This window comes from Neolamprologus multifasciatus, chromosome 8, assembly GCF_963576455.1.
Source record: "Neolamprologus multifasciatus chromosome 8, fNeoMul1.2, whole genome shotgun sequence".
NCBI classification, from domain to species: Eukaryota; Metazoa; Chordata; class Actinopteri; order Cichliformes; family Cichlidae; genus Neolamprologus; species Neolamprologus multifasciatus.
The window spans coordinates 8,674,037-8,689,075 of record NC_140446.1 but is presented as its reverse complement, the minus strand read 5'-3'; positions in this window follow the sequence as shown (position 1 = coordinate 8,689,075).

Here is a 15,039-nt window from a genome sequence, read left to right as displayed (position 1 = left end):
TATTATATGGGGAACAAGTCAGGCTTGTGTTGAGAGGGCTGTGGTCATCCATCTGTTTTGTTCTAATAACCCAAATTTCAGGAGTGCCTTCTTTAGATCTGTTCAGTTGTATAATTTTCCATTGTATAGTTGAAGTAAATGTCCATAAATAGTACAGAGAGTGTACTGTAAATCTACAGAACTTTCCATTTTTACCACTTATGGCATAGGTGTCAAACTCTGGCCCGCGGGCCAAATTTGGCCCGCAGCCTAATTACATTTGGCCCGCGAAGCCATACCAAATTACTATTAGAGTTGGCCTACTGGTATTATACAGCTAATATATATATTGTTTAGTATTAAGCTTTGCTTGTTCCATATTCAGTTTTCCAGCAAAACTTATTTGAGTCCATAAGAAAAGATTCATTCTTATATCTGGAGGAAGATTTTTTTTATTAGCCCGCAACTTTGTTCCAGTTTTGAATTTTGGCCCACTGTGTATTTGAGTTTGACACCCCTGACTTATGAAAAGGTCCGTGAACTATTCTAAAAACATAATTTTTAATCTATTTTTTTACAGTGTAACATATGCACCGTTCTTCAAGGGGCATGCAAATACCATCTCATATCATATTGCAATTGATTCAACTATTGTTGTATCCTTCCCTCTATAAGACATGTTTTGCTATTAATAAACCAACATTATATGCTGATGCCTAATGGAAAAATATTATTTTAATGTCCTTTTAACCCTCTCAAGGCAGGCGTTGCCGATTTGCAACAGTTATAAACTAACAACCTGATTACCCCACATACATATTTTATGAGGTTTTTTTTACTCAGAAATACCACTGCAGGACTTGGTTGTGCATTAGCAACACAAAGTTTAATTTGAGACTGAGAGGGTTGATATTTGCCCAGTACCCTAAGTAGAGCCGATAATGTCAGTAATTGACTAAAGTGGATGCATTTATCGTGGTGAAAGTAAATGGCAGCATGAAGGGAACTTGGAAATTGCCATGAAAGATTTTCTGCTTGAGGAGGGGGGAAAAAATGTAACTGTCTTGCCTTTCTTAAACATGACCCAGCTGCCTCTTCTGATGGAGCACTTAACTGTGGTCTCTCCCACTTCCCTGTTCTTTCATGTTGCTATTGTGACTGTATGAACTTCTGAAAGCTTTTACCCACATCCTGAAATCTGTGGCTGGACAGATTTTGAAATTCTATATGTGGCTCAGGACCAACGACATGGACACTTTTTACAACCAGTTCCAAAAGTGTTGAGACGTTGTGTAAAATGTTAATAGAATCCAAATTTGGAATTATCTCATAAATCCAACTAATGTTTTTCACAACTAAAGATAAATAATATCATGTGTTTAAACTGAGAAAATGTACGATTTTAAGAAAAGAAAAGAAAACTATTAGGTAATTTTGAAAATGATGGCAGAAATTATTGCACAAAAAGTTGGTAGTTTTACAGTGTAATATTACAAAGAAACAACAGGAGAAAGACTTTGCAAATTGTTAGGTTTACTGGCAAAAGGTCAGTAACAGGTTGAGCAGAGATTCAATCAGTAAGAGCCCTGTCTATAAATTGTGGAACAGAATAAAGTTCTGCAATGTAAAATTGTTAAGACTTTGAATATATAATCTACGCATATTATATCACGGTACCTAATATCAAAAGTCCACTACATTAAAATAGGTATGATTAACTGGGTATTAATACATCGGCAGAGAAACATTTCCAGACACCACAGGGCTTCATTCACTATTGTTCTTACAAACAAAATAATTTTCATAGAAAAGTCATCAACAGAAACATGATATATGTACAATGGCCAGTTTGGTTCTTAAAGCTGTGCCTATGTTAATGAATGAGACTTGTTCGACTCAGAGCCTATGCTCTCTGCCTACCATTTGTATTTTATTCCAATTCAAACAGTAGGCAGTGATTTAATACTTGTTGATCTCTAATCTGGAACATTACGTCTGCAGCATAAATAAGTATGATGATCTACCCCAGTACCCCATCTTTGTGATGTTGAAAGTTACCTGTTTAACATGAAATCCTGCTGCATAGCATAGACCTCTCAGTGCTGTACACTATATAAAGCACTTTGGCTTGCTTTAATACAGATCTTACTTGCTGTCAAATCTTGTTTATTTAGGGGTTAAGCTAGCTTGGAAGTTGTAGTGGGGTGAGCTAACTTATCTCAACTGTTTATATTTGGTTTTAGGAGCAGGCAAGTTATTTACTTGGAGGTCTTTCTTTTTACCTTTCATTATCAGGTATGTCAAATTTTGTGTTGGTGTTTTTTCATCTTGTGTCAAATATGTTTCATGTAAGTTTGTACTTTATGTTTAATGTAAAAATAATACGAGCCCTTTTCTACAATTACCCTGCGGGAGAGGAGCTGGAACGGGCAAGTTATTGAGTTGGAGGTCTTTCTTTTTATCTCTCACCGTCAGACACAACCCAAGAACACATTGGTTACATAAAGACATCAGACAAATATATGCCTACATCCAGATAATATCTTTTTAGGGAAATACCTTGCTATTTTACAAAGACAATAGTAAACAACAGTGGTGTGCAATACTGCAGATCTTGGTAATAATTTAGCACCAGATACCCAAACCGATACTTATACTTTTAACTTATAAAGGCAGTTTATGCAGGGTACCTTTCAGGTTTTCATGCATTCAATATTTTAATTGATCTGCCCGCCTCTAGTAAACAACATGCTTTATCTATTACAACAGCATGGCCTTTGAAATCCATTGAAATTTCACTATGCTACCCCAGTACTGAAGTCACTTTATAAGTATAATATATGAAATGCACTATATAAATAAAATATCCATTGGACAGTCCTGCCCGCAGTCCAGACCTTTCACCAAGTCAAAACATTTTGTGCATCATGCAAAGAAAAGTCCTTGAAAGAGTCAAGAGTGTTAAGAAGATAGAATCTTATACTATGTCCGACAAAAATGGGACAACATTCTGCTCCCAAAAGTCCAATAACTGGTATTTTATCTAGATTTATGGACTTTAAAGAGGGGACACTATACAGTGGTAAACATGGCCCTGTCTCAGCATTTGAGTTGCTGTAATCAAGTTCAATTAATGGATCAAATGCACTGAAAAGGCTGTTTTGTTGGGATCAATAGAGGACAATTACTGTTGTTTTTTTTTTACATTTGCCCTGCCCTAGAAGAGGGCAGGGCAAATGTAAAAAACAACAGTAATAGAACAGCAAGCATCTCGAGAAACCAGAGGACGAGGATGCTCATTAATCTCTGAAAGCCATGATGATAGCAAGTTTCTTCTTTCTGATCTTCTTCACAGGTAAGCTGATAATTCCATCTAGCTTCATAGAGCTGACTTATGGTGCTTTTAAAATGTAAGTAATCAACACTTTATTTTAACTTCATAAAAGTAAGTAGTAAGTATGTATTTCAGTATAAAGACTGTTTTCCTCTGAAACCAGCCATTTACCACCAAAGGACAGAAATATCCTGTTGATAAATTACACATTTTTCCGGCTCCTACTAAAACCAGATTTTTAAAAAAGAATATTAATGGATCAGGGCTTTTAAACACATTAATAAAAACAAAATGCATTTGTGGGAGGAAGACAAAACAAAAAGCAAGATATTTGATTAAAAATTCAAACGTGACAAGAACGTAACAAGAAAAAGCACAGAATAATGGCATGGAAACACATAGGGACTTACTAGATGCTACCAACTGAGAGGAAGAACAAGACTATTTACACACAGAGTAATCAGTAAGTGAGCAGGAGGTAAACAATACACAGCTGAAATCAACAGACAATGGCAGGGGAGGAAATATAACTCCATGTAAGACACCGGGGACAAATAATAATTTTTCAAAAGGTTGTAAACAACCAAGACTAAATAAAGTTTATCTTAACCATGCTGTTTAAAACAAGAGATAGTGTACACTTGGGAACAAAGCAGACATGGAGACAATTAAAGCAGGGCAGACATTCACAGAAGAAAGTGTGAAAAGTCTTTGTTTGGTCTTTGTTAATCTGTCTTTGTCACTGTAATGCTGGGGTTTGTCGATCACTTTAAAACTGGACGGTGTGGAGGAGGGGTTGTTTAATTGAGGTGCACAAGTGGTTCACCAAACTGACAGGCTGAAGTCAACTCTGTTCCCTCTAAATGTGCTTTTTGTTCAACGATTTAGCTGTACAGACCAAAAGTGGAATCAGCTGTCAAAGTATATCTCTACAAGATGCGATCAGTACTATTATAAGCAATTTTAAGATATGACTTAACCACCATTTATATCAGGATTAAGTCTTTTCCTAGTTATACCCAACCAGTTTATAACATAATAGGTTACTACATGTAACTACACAACCACCTTAAAACTCTACAATTTCTTTGTCTCCAGCTTTGTCTTTTTCTCCTCATATACCAGCACTGATTTAGAGCTTTTGTCTAAATGACAACACAGTCATTCAGGACTAGGGATGCACCGATACCGATACCGCTATCTGCCTCGATACCACATTTTCTAAAGTACTCGTACTCGTTAAAAGTCCCCCGATACCAGGGACCAATACCACGGTCTGAGACATGTCTATGTTTGAGTAAGAAACAGTATATATGTCATAAAGACAATACATGTATATGAGAAACTTGTTTGTCACACACATATATTTCAGATCATCAAGCAAATACAACATTAACATTACACAACAATAACCAGAGTAACTACAAAATGCAGTTTTTAAATGATGATTTCAGGAGTGCAAGTTATGGACAACCTACCTTTGTCCCACCCTCAACAGCAAGAATTGCAATCAAGCGTCAAGCAATCACTGTGGGGGGATTTTGGTTCACTCCTCTTTGCTGAGTTGTTTTAATTCAACCACACTGGGGTCTGATTTAAGTCTGGATTTGCAGTATGCAACTCCAAGTCTTCATTTTATTATTTGAGCCATTCAGAGAAGTACTTGTGTGTTTTGGATCAAATACTTCACAGTGCAAGTCTGGTGGCTAGAAATTCTCATTTTGGGTAGAAAAGAGAATTTATGGTTCTATTGATGATGACAAATAAAGCAGCAAAGCAGCCCCAGACTGTCATACTACCACCACCATGTTTCACTGTTTGTAAGATATTGTTGGAAGAGGACCAGGTTTGTTTGGAGAACCTTTTTTCCCCTTGATGCATTTCTTATTTATTCAGGTTACTGATCAGAAACAAGTAAGTGTGACAAATATGCGAAAAACTAAGAAATAAGACGGGAAATAAAGACTTTTTCATGGGATTCTACATACATACAGTTGTTATATACACTCATCGTATGCAATAGTATCTATTTATTTATTCCAGGTGGAAATGCCTCTGGTTTATTGCCACAAGATGTTGATCAGCAGATATCCAACGGGACCTTTAACAGAGGTACAGGTCTATTTTTAAATACGTGCAATAATTTGCTTTCTCTGCCAATTTATTTTTGATTCATTAAGCAGACTATCTGAAAATAAACTTCAGATTCAGTCAAAGATTCACTTAAATTTTGTGAAAATAAACTCTATTTATAATTTTCCATATTTTGTTGTACATGACTATCAACAATGAAGGGTAATGTGCAGAGTGGTGATGATTAAATTGATTACTAAAGCCAAGCTATTTCTTCCCCCCTAAGGACCTTGAGAAGATGATTCATGCATTCATTACTTCGAGACTAGACTACTGTACCTCCCTTTATTTTATTTTGGCCTCCCACACTCTTTTCTTAACTGTTTGCAATTAGAATAGATAGAATAGAATGCCTTTATTGTTTAGTGTTTTTGGGAACTATGTTTTCATTGTGGAACAGTGAAAACTACTAGGGCTGAAGTAAAAAGCAAACAAAAAGTCATTAAGATCAACATGAACTTATTTTTAGTGTGTGTTCACCCCTGCTGTTCTTTTCCATTGGTCCAAATAAAACCCGTTCTATTAAGGTGCAGGTTGATGATGGTTCACAGTAATTTACTTTAAAACCAGTCAGAAGTGTTTAAAGAGGATATGAAACACGACACATATAAAGACTAATTTACGGATGGAGCCCTACTCTCAAAAACTGAAAGGGATGTAACAGTGTCTGTGAAGCTGGATTTAAGAAATAAGTGCTTAAAGTTTTAAAAGGATGTTTAGCACCATCTTCTGTCAGCACGGGATGTTATGTCACCAGGTTGGTCGGTTGGTTGGTTGCAGCAAATACACTTACATTAGTTTATCTTAGCTAACTAGTGACAGAATTGATAACTTGGAGGAAAATAAGGACACTAAACCTAAAAATCAGTTTAAGGGGATCAGTTTCAGGCTGCCCCTGGCTGCAAGAAACCAACTGTCCACTTTGACTGTCTTTGTCTCTAGCAGTATTTGGCTCCTTGTTTTTTGACTAGTTGCACTGAAAAGGGAAAATCCAGTGGTTAGCTGTAATGTAACTAACAGCTAGCAGATACTGCATGTTAGCTGCAATGTAATATCTGGTCCTTAAGCTTCTTAGTCATTAGTTTTATTTTGTATTCTGTTTTTGGTTGGGAATACTATAGAGACTAGTTTAGTCTAGCCTCTCTAGTATTTCCTCCCATCTTATTATCTATTCTATCTCTGTCTTAGATATTTATGTTGTGTTATTTACCTTTAATCCTGCTGGCTTGCCTTTAAAGTCTGTTTTTTTAGCTCCCTTTGAATACAGTTTATAACATATTTACACAATGGGTGAAGTTAAGACAGTCTAACACATTGTTTGTGTTGTCTGGTATGCAGTGGAATGGTGAATTAACTTCTCCACCTCTTTTAAAGATTTTCTTTAAGCTCAGTTAAACTTTGCATTCGTTCGGACAGGAACTTGAGCAATGTCTGCCTGTAATGGAATATTTCATTTCATTAATTTTGACACCAATTACTGATCTATGTGCATGTTTGATAAGTAATAAACAAAATGCTAATGTTCTGCCAATTCTAACTAATGAATATATTTAAAGTACAGTGTATTGGAAGTGTAGATCTTTTATGACTTGTGTCAAATATGGTAAATGGACTGGATCATAAATAGTACTTTCCTACTATACCTGAGCAATCAAAGTGCTTTATACAACTTGCCTTATTTAGGCAAAAGAGAAGGCAACGTGGGGTTAGGATATTTAGCATGGAGCAGCCCTGGATTGAACCACCAATCTTCCAACTAGTAGATGCTCTACCTCCTGCGCTACAATAGCCACACCTTGCTTATTTCTGGCATCAACATCAAGCATTGTAGCTCATGTTTCCTGTAAATCTATTTGCTTCCTAGATACTTTGTGTATTAGCATGAAATAATCAGTCCTGTCATCTGGTTCTAAAAATGTAAAAAATAAATAAATAAACTTCTCCTTTCTCTGTATGTTTCTTGCACAACTAACACATCTTTCCAGCAAATTTAGAATTACCGATGAGACTGTCATGTTAAAGTGGCTAGCTTCATCTATAAAATTAATACATTTACAGACTAGTCCAAACTTTTGATGTCTATAACTAACCCCACTTCAAGGCAACTATTTAAATTGTTAAAAGTTGTCTAAGGTTTAAATCTGGGGGTGGTGACACTTGGGGGGCATTGGGCTGGAGGCTGGCTATACCCTGGACAGGTATCCAATCTGACATCAATTTGTAGTTTAACCTCAATAAATATCATGGATTCCCCTCCAATACTTTCCAATCATATGAAGCAGCGTCACTATCATCTACAAGGGCATTTTACACCTCACACATGGCTTATGTAATGCTTCAGTTCATGAAGAACAGTCTCTGCAACACCACTGAGTCCGTAATCCTCAGATATACTATAACCACATCCATCCTACACTCCTACTCCTACAAAGCACTTCAGCTGAGTCAAGTGCATCCTTTAAATCACATAGAGGTGGAAGAGGAAGAGGTTTCTTTATTACCAGTCTCCAGAGGGAGAACTGTGGTGTTGTCTGTAAAAGAAATTTATACACCCACATATCTCTCACATGGTCTCTATCTCTCTCTCTCTCTCACACACACACACACACACACACACACACACACACACACACACACACACACACACACACACACACACACACACACACACACACACCACCTACCATTTGTCGCTGCAGTGCTCTCCAGTCTTCCCACTGAATAAAAATCAAGGATGACAGGTTAAGGGTTCAACCTCCAGTTTCATGGTGGTCCAGAAATAGTGACAATAATCAGCTCCTACCAATGTCCACCCTCCTAGTGAGAGTGCTTTAACTTTTAACTTAAAACACACCCACTGGGAGGAGTCTTGTGACCTAGGGGTGGAGCAATACAAAAAGCAAAGGGCAAAACACCCACACACTCATGTGGGTTTTTTTTAATTATCAGGTGACTTTTTTTTTCATTATGTCCCAATACATAGCACTTTACTGTGCAAATAGGCTACACATAACTGTATGAACACAAATCAGTGTAAATACATGTGACTATGTCATTTGGATCCCTGATGACAACCAGCGTTCCAGTGTTTTTAATGAGAAAAAAAATGAAAGCATGGAAATTGCTTCATTGTTTTAATTTAATCTCTGACACAGCATGTGTGATATGATTTCTGAAGAAATGGAAATGAAGTAAGGACAGTCAGAAGAGACCTATTATGAACCACACTCATTATATTGCAGAAGTAATCACTGAAATGAAACCATTGATTAATTTTTTTTTTTGATGGTTTTCATATTGATGTTTCCTTTGCCAAATATTTTGTGTGTTTCTTTTGCTTATAAAACCAATGAGTGTTCAAGGTGTCAAGAACACATACAACCATATACCACAATATATATATATTCCTTCCTGATCTGCTCAGTTATTTTTACATTCCTGTTTACATGTAGGAATATGATCGTGAGAGTATCTCCTCATTAACATGTCAGTCACTAATAACAGTGTCAACCATTTTGGCTTCAGTCAGTCTATAGTTGTTTACACTGTAAGTATTCCTGGAAATGTCATTGTCCATATTCTACCTACTTCACTGTAGATGCAAAACCTAATTGCATATCTTAACATCCATTCAGCATGGTTGCACTACTCACAACTCTGAATGTACGAATGTGTACTGTTCCTATTAGGGCCAGACTACACTGTCACATAATAATTCTTTCTTTTAACATGAATGTATTTGTTTTGCTTTTTTCAAGTGCAAAGAAAACACAATTTTCATGCTTGATTTTTTTAAAGCACTGATAGCTTAATGGATAAAAATGAATACTGACATTGGAACAGCAGTACGTAATGAACTTGAATATTTTCAGTGATTACTGATAAAGCAACAATAAGATCACAGTTATCAACTTTCTCTTTTTCCCAAATGGGATCTAACTGCGTCTCCTGATCGAGCACTGAAATATGTTTTTCTTCTCCTCACATTCATATTTTGCTGCTTTGATTGATGAATATCTGAACATCTGAAAGCTTTTCAACTCCCATCCTGTTTCTACCAAAGATGATAAAGAAATGTTTGGCTGGCTAGATATAATTCAGTTTTGTATATTCCGGTGACATAGGAGCTGTTGTTTGCAAGTCTGATACAGTTTTACAACATTTACACAACCTGGACATGAATTGTGGATTCACATGCCTTTATTACCTGGATGCTCTAAAATGCTCTAAAATCATCAAGCACGCCAATTCCACAAACAAGACCAGTACAATGAACATTAGTGAAATTTTATCTGTAGAAACATCTATTTAAAGACACATGCAGAAGGAAATAGACAATAAATTTAGAAAAAATGTTTTGTTTTCTTAATTCAATCATCCATAACACCAGCACATTTTCAATTGTTTTCTATTAATGTTTTTAATTAAAAGCCAGAGTTAAAGCTCTTCTATTGTTTAGATCAGTCTGATTCAATTACTTTTAATGATTAAATATTGATACTGTTAAAAAAGTTAACTTATATTCAAAATAGAAAGCAAATACAATAATCAACCAGATTAATCACAGGAAGGTAAAAGTTTGAGCTGGAAAATAGGATATCAAGAGTTTGGTTGAATGCAGGAAAAATATTAATTCCATGGCTTTTTTTTTTTTAAACAAAAGCTTAAACAAATTAGTGCTTAAGCTTTTGTTACCACTCAGTTAGGATAGATACAATTTGCCCCACCCTCTGTTGGGCAGGGCTATGACATCAATAGAGGAAAATAGAAAACTCTCTAGACACCACAGAAAGGGTGAAAAAGCTCTCTGGTCTCTCAAGGCTACAATGATTGCAAGTTTCTTCTTCCTGCTGTTACTTGTGGGTAAGCTGAGATTATTCTAATTAAATGGAGATGACAATTTATACCATTTAATTTACTTTATTTTTGCTGTTTTATATTTTATTTTATTTTATTTTAATCAGTAACACTGCTTTACTTGTAATAGATTGCATTTCAGTGCAAGAACAGGTTCCTCTATAATTGCCCAGTAAATATATCTTGTTTACTAAATTAAATTCCACTTTTGTGTAATTAATAGATCAGTTTACAGAGATATAAAATAAAAAAGAAAGAGAGAAAGAAAGATAACACATCTGGTATCTAGTAACTCAGATGGATTTAAACTCAAAGTATATTTAATAAAGTATATTCAATATGAAGATGTACAAAATGTTTTCAGATGGACTGCAGGCAGGCATTTTGGAACCTGGACTCTTTAGCTACAAATGTGTTGCTATAGATAAGTCTTAAATTCCCAGAGGTTTAAGATTCTTAGAATCTTTTGATGATATTATGTCCTGTAGATGATGAGACATTCAAAGTCTTCACAATTTTATATTGAGGAATATTATTCTGAAGTTGTTCTAGTATTTAAAAGACAGTTTTTTTTTTGTAGATTATTGATTTTCTGCCCAGCTTTACTTCTGAGAAAATCTGCTTTTCTCAGACGGTCTTTTTACATCTAATCATGCTCACTGACTTCCTGCTATTAACCTAATGGTTTGCAAAATGTTTCTCCAGCTGGTTCTCTTTTGTTATTTTACTATTTCAGCCGTTTGTTTCCCCATCCAGCTTTTTTCAGATGTGTTGCAATCAAACTGAACTGATAATTGTCTGTGTCAACTGTAAAATGACTTAATTTAAACATTTGTTCTCTAGCATATCGAGACTATCTCTCCACACCTTTACATATTCCATATGTACGGGGTACGAGCCCCCTTGGTCGTGGCGTGTGGATATTTCTTTAAGACACTCCGGCACGCCCGGCTACGCCCCACAGCTTATGTATAAAACAGCTGTGAGGACATGACACCAGTGTGTGTGTGTTTGTGTTTGTACGTGAGAGTGTGTGTGTGTGTGTGTGTGTGTGTGTGTGTGTGTGTGTGTGTGTGTAAGAGAGAGTGAGTGAGAGAGAGAGAGAGAGAGAGAGCCTTGAGAGTGGGGTATGAATGTGCGTCCATCAGGAGCGTGCTTCGGCATCCTCCGTGGGCGCTGCCTCTCCCCTGGTAGCCCTGGTATTCCCTCTGTATGTCCTGGTGTTCCCCGCTATTCCCCTGGTATCCCTTAGCTTGGTACCCCCTAGCTATAGCCCTTGCTTTCCCTTGGTTGGTCCCCCTTCCCCGGCATATCGCCTCGAAAAAAAACGGGCTTAAGTGCCGGTCGACGCTTCATTCATTTTGACCATTCATTTTGTGAAAAAGTGAAAAATTAGTATCGTTACATTACCATTCAGTTTGGGGGTTACAACAGAAAATTATATATTTATTGCTCACGGGGTATCAGATGGGATTATTTTAACAAACCATTAACATTTTGGCTGATAACTATTTTTATTCTCCTGTAACTTTACTATATAAAGAGCTAAATCCTCCAAAGTTTCAGGATTAATGCTTCATAATAATAAGTGATTGTGAACTAAAACTCAGCAATGTGGGATACTGTTTGTCCGTGATTTACACAGGGGAACAAATTGTGGCAGGATCAGCCTGATATTATTTGTATCCCACTATAACTTCGTTGTATAAAGAGCTAACATCTCAAAAATGTCAGAAGTAGTTAGTCATTATAAGAAGTGTTTGTAAACTAAAAATCAACAATGTGGGATACTGTTTGTTCGTGATTTGGACAGTGCGCGTTGTCACTGACTCCCCTCTCTCCTCACGGTGTGTCTTACAGAGTTACCCCGTACATATGGAATATGTAACGGTGTGGAGAGATAGTCTCTCACTAAGAGAACCAAGGTTACACCGTAACCGTACGATATATTTTCCGGTGATATCTAACATCCATGAGTGTCATAATCCCTGAGTCTTAAACCCGAGGTTTTCAGTTTTGTGGTTCAAGGTTTGCTTTGGGCTTCGTGAAAGGATTTTATCAAAGTTGTTGTTTTCTGTTTATGATTTTATTCTTGTGCTTTTATGTCTCTGATATTTTTGCCTTTACTTCTTTGCTCATAATGTTTCCTTATATTTGTTAGTTCTCTTTCATGACCCCATTCTGTTCCTCCAGTCTTAACTCTGTGGTTGTTTTTGGACACCAAGACACCAAAATCAAACCGATTTTGGTGTCTTGGTTTCTTGTGCTTTTCATTTCATTTCATTTCCTTTGTCTCATTTTCACTGATTTGTTTCCCACCTGTTTTACCTTGTGTAAATATTCTCTCCTCTTCCCCTTTTCCGTGTCATCTCACTTTGCTGTGTGCTCCCCTGCTCTGTGTTTCTTGATTCCATTATTCCTAGTTTTTAATTTTCATATCTCGCTCTGTGTGTGTTTTTGGACTTCCTTTGTTTGTCATTGTTCAGCAATTGAATTGAGTTCATACTGTTTCCAGAGTTTCCAGAGTAAAGCAAGTCATATTAACACATTTTTTTATTTTTAAAAATTAGTGCACTCATTGTCAGCTGAAAATGCATCCAGTTCAGAGCTACAGGAAGATCAACAGATGACCAGTGAGACCACTATAAGAGGTACATAACGTCTCTCTCTCTCTCTCTCGCTTAGAATCTTTTGCCACCTCTCATTTCCAGTCTCTCAAAGTTTTTCTCTCCTTGGGAGTTGTTTTCATTCCAGCACTTCCACCTAACCATTTTCAGAGGCACATTTTCTTGTTTTCTTAAGCCTATGAAAGAGTATAACACAGTTTGACTGACATAAAATAGTATTTTTGCACCAACAAAGCAATTCTCAAAGAGCTATTAGTCAAAAACCTGAAATGTCTCAGCATACCGCATAGTCTGCTCTTAAAGATTTTAAGAAAACTGTAGAAGTGTAAGACAAAGGTTGAATTGGCAAGTCTAGAAAAACATCCGAACATGAGCACACAAACAGTATCTTAAGTTCATGGCTTTAAGACACAAAAAACAATCCAACAAAGATCTGATACAGGGCTAAAAGATGGATCTGGCCCTTCAGCCCCACCTGCTATTCACCAAAGCCTCAACAGAAATGGTCTCAGTGGAATGGAGGCTGTGAAGAGGCTCAGGGTGAAAAGGCTGAGGTATGTCAAATTACACAAGAACTGATAATCAGTCGCAACAAGTCTTGTAGACTGAAGAATCCAAAACTTGTACTTTTGGATCGAAAACTTTGTCTATATGTATAGAGGAGCTCAGCAGAGAGGTACCACAGCCAGCTGTGAAACATGATGGAGGTTTTGTTATGATGTGGGGCTTCAATTAAGCCAGTGGGGTTCAGGAGCCAGTCAAAACTGTTTGAAGTATGAATGCAAAAAAGTACTGTCAGATTTTGATCAGGTATACAGGAGCAGCTGATCAGCATCTTTATTATTATTATTATTATTATTATTATTATTATTATTATTATTATTATTATTATTATTATTATTATTATTATTATTTTAGCTTGGCAACCACACTGCTAATGTAGTAAAAGAATAAATGGATACAAAAGCACAGAATGGAAAACTAACAGTCAAGGATAGACCTCGAAATTAATTAAATAATGTGAAATCATTATGACCGATAATAGAACAAAAGGCCACTAACATCCAAAGAAGAGCTTTGAATGTCCTTAATGAAGACTAGAAAACTACTACTGAAGACTACTTTAAGAAATTACAAGAAAGTTTGCCTAAGAGAGCTCAGACTATGTTGGATAATATTGTTTTTTATACGAAGTGTTGAATTTCAAGCTGGAATTGTATAAATGACGTTTTTGCTTCATATACAGTAATTACATGTATGCTTGCTAACCTTTCAATTAATCTCTTCACTTTTAATAGCAAAATATAAAGAAAATAAAGATGACTGAAGGCTTTCCCACAGTACTGTACATGCCAACAAGTGATGTCGTCTGTTTTTGTTTTCTTGACACAGTTATCCAGACCTGATCCAATAAATTGAAAATCAGAAATGAAAGCACAGAAGCTGCTTTATTGTTTTCATATCATAACATCAATCTCAAGAATGTCTTTTTATGTGTCCTTTTAGATAATGAAGTGGAAGTGGAGAAACTCTGCAATTTTCAGGCTATTGTGCAGCACCTGGCTCTAAGTAAAGACAGTATTAAGTACACTGTGAGCCGGCCCATTTTAAACAACAGTCATCATACAGATGTTGTGCTTGACATGAAACTCTACGCTATCCTGGATATGGTAAGTTGTTCAAGCTACTTGTGTATGTTTGTGTGTTTTAGTTTGAATAAATAATAATGGATATTTTTGTTACCAGAATTCAATAATAAAATAATGTCAAAAATCTGCTTCATATGCATAATTTCAGTTTTCCATTTCATGTATTCTCTCAGTTTGGCATTCTCTTAATTATGGAGATCCATAAGCTTCATCTATGAATACATCAATGTCTGTCTTTTTTGTGGCCTTCTATGCTTCTGTTAGTTGTCTAAGACCATTTAAGACTTCCCAGATGTTGGGTTTTTCTTGTCTATTGGAGGCTGCATACTGTTGATCTTACCCAGGTCTTTCTAGGATTACTGTGGCACAAGTCAGGCTCAACCACTTGAGCTTGAACACTGCTTGATTTCTTTGTTCACAGAGAGAAATTGACCAGACCTTAATTTCTTACATTTGGGTT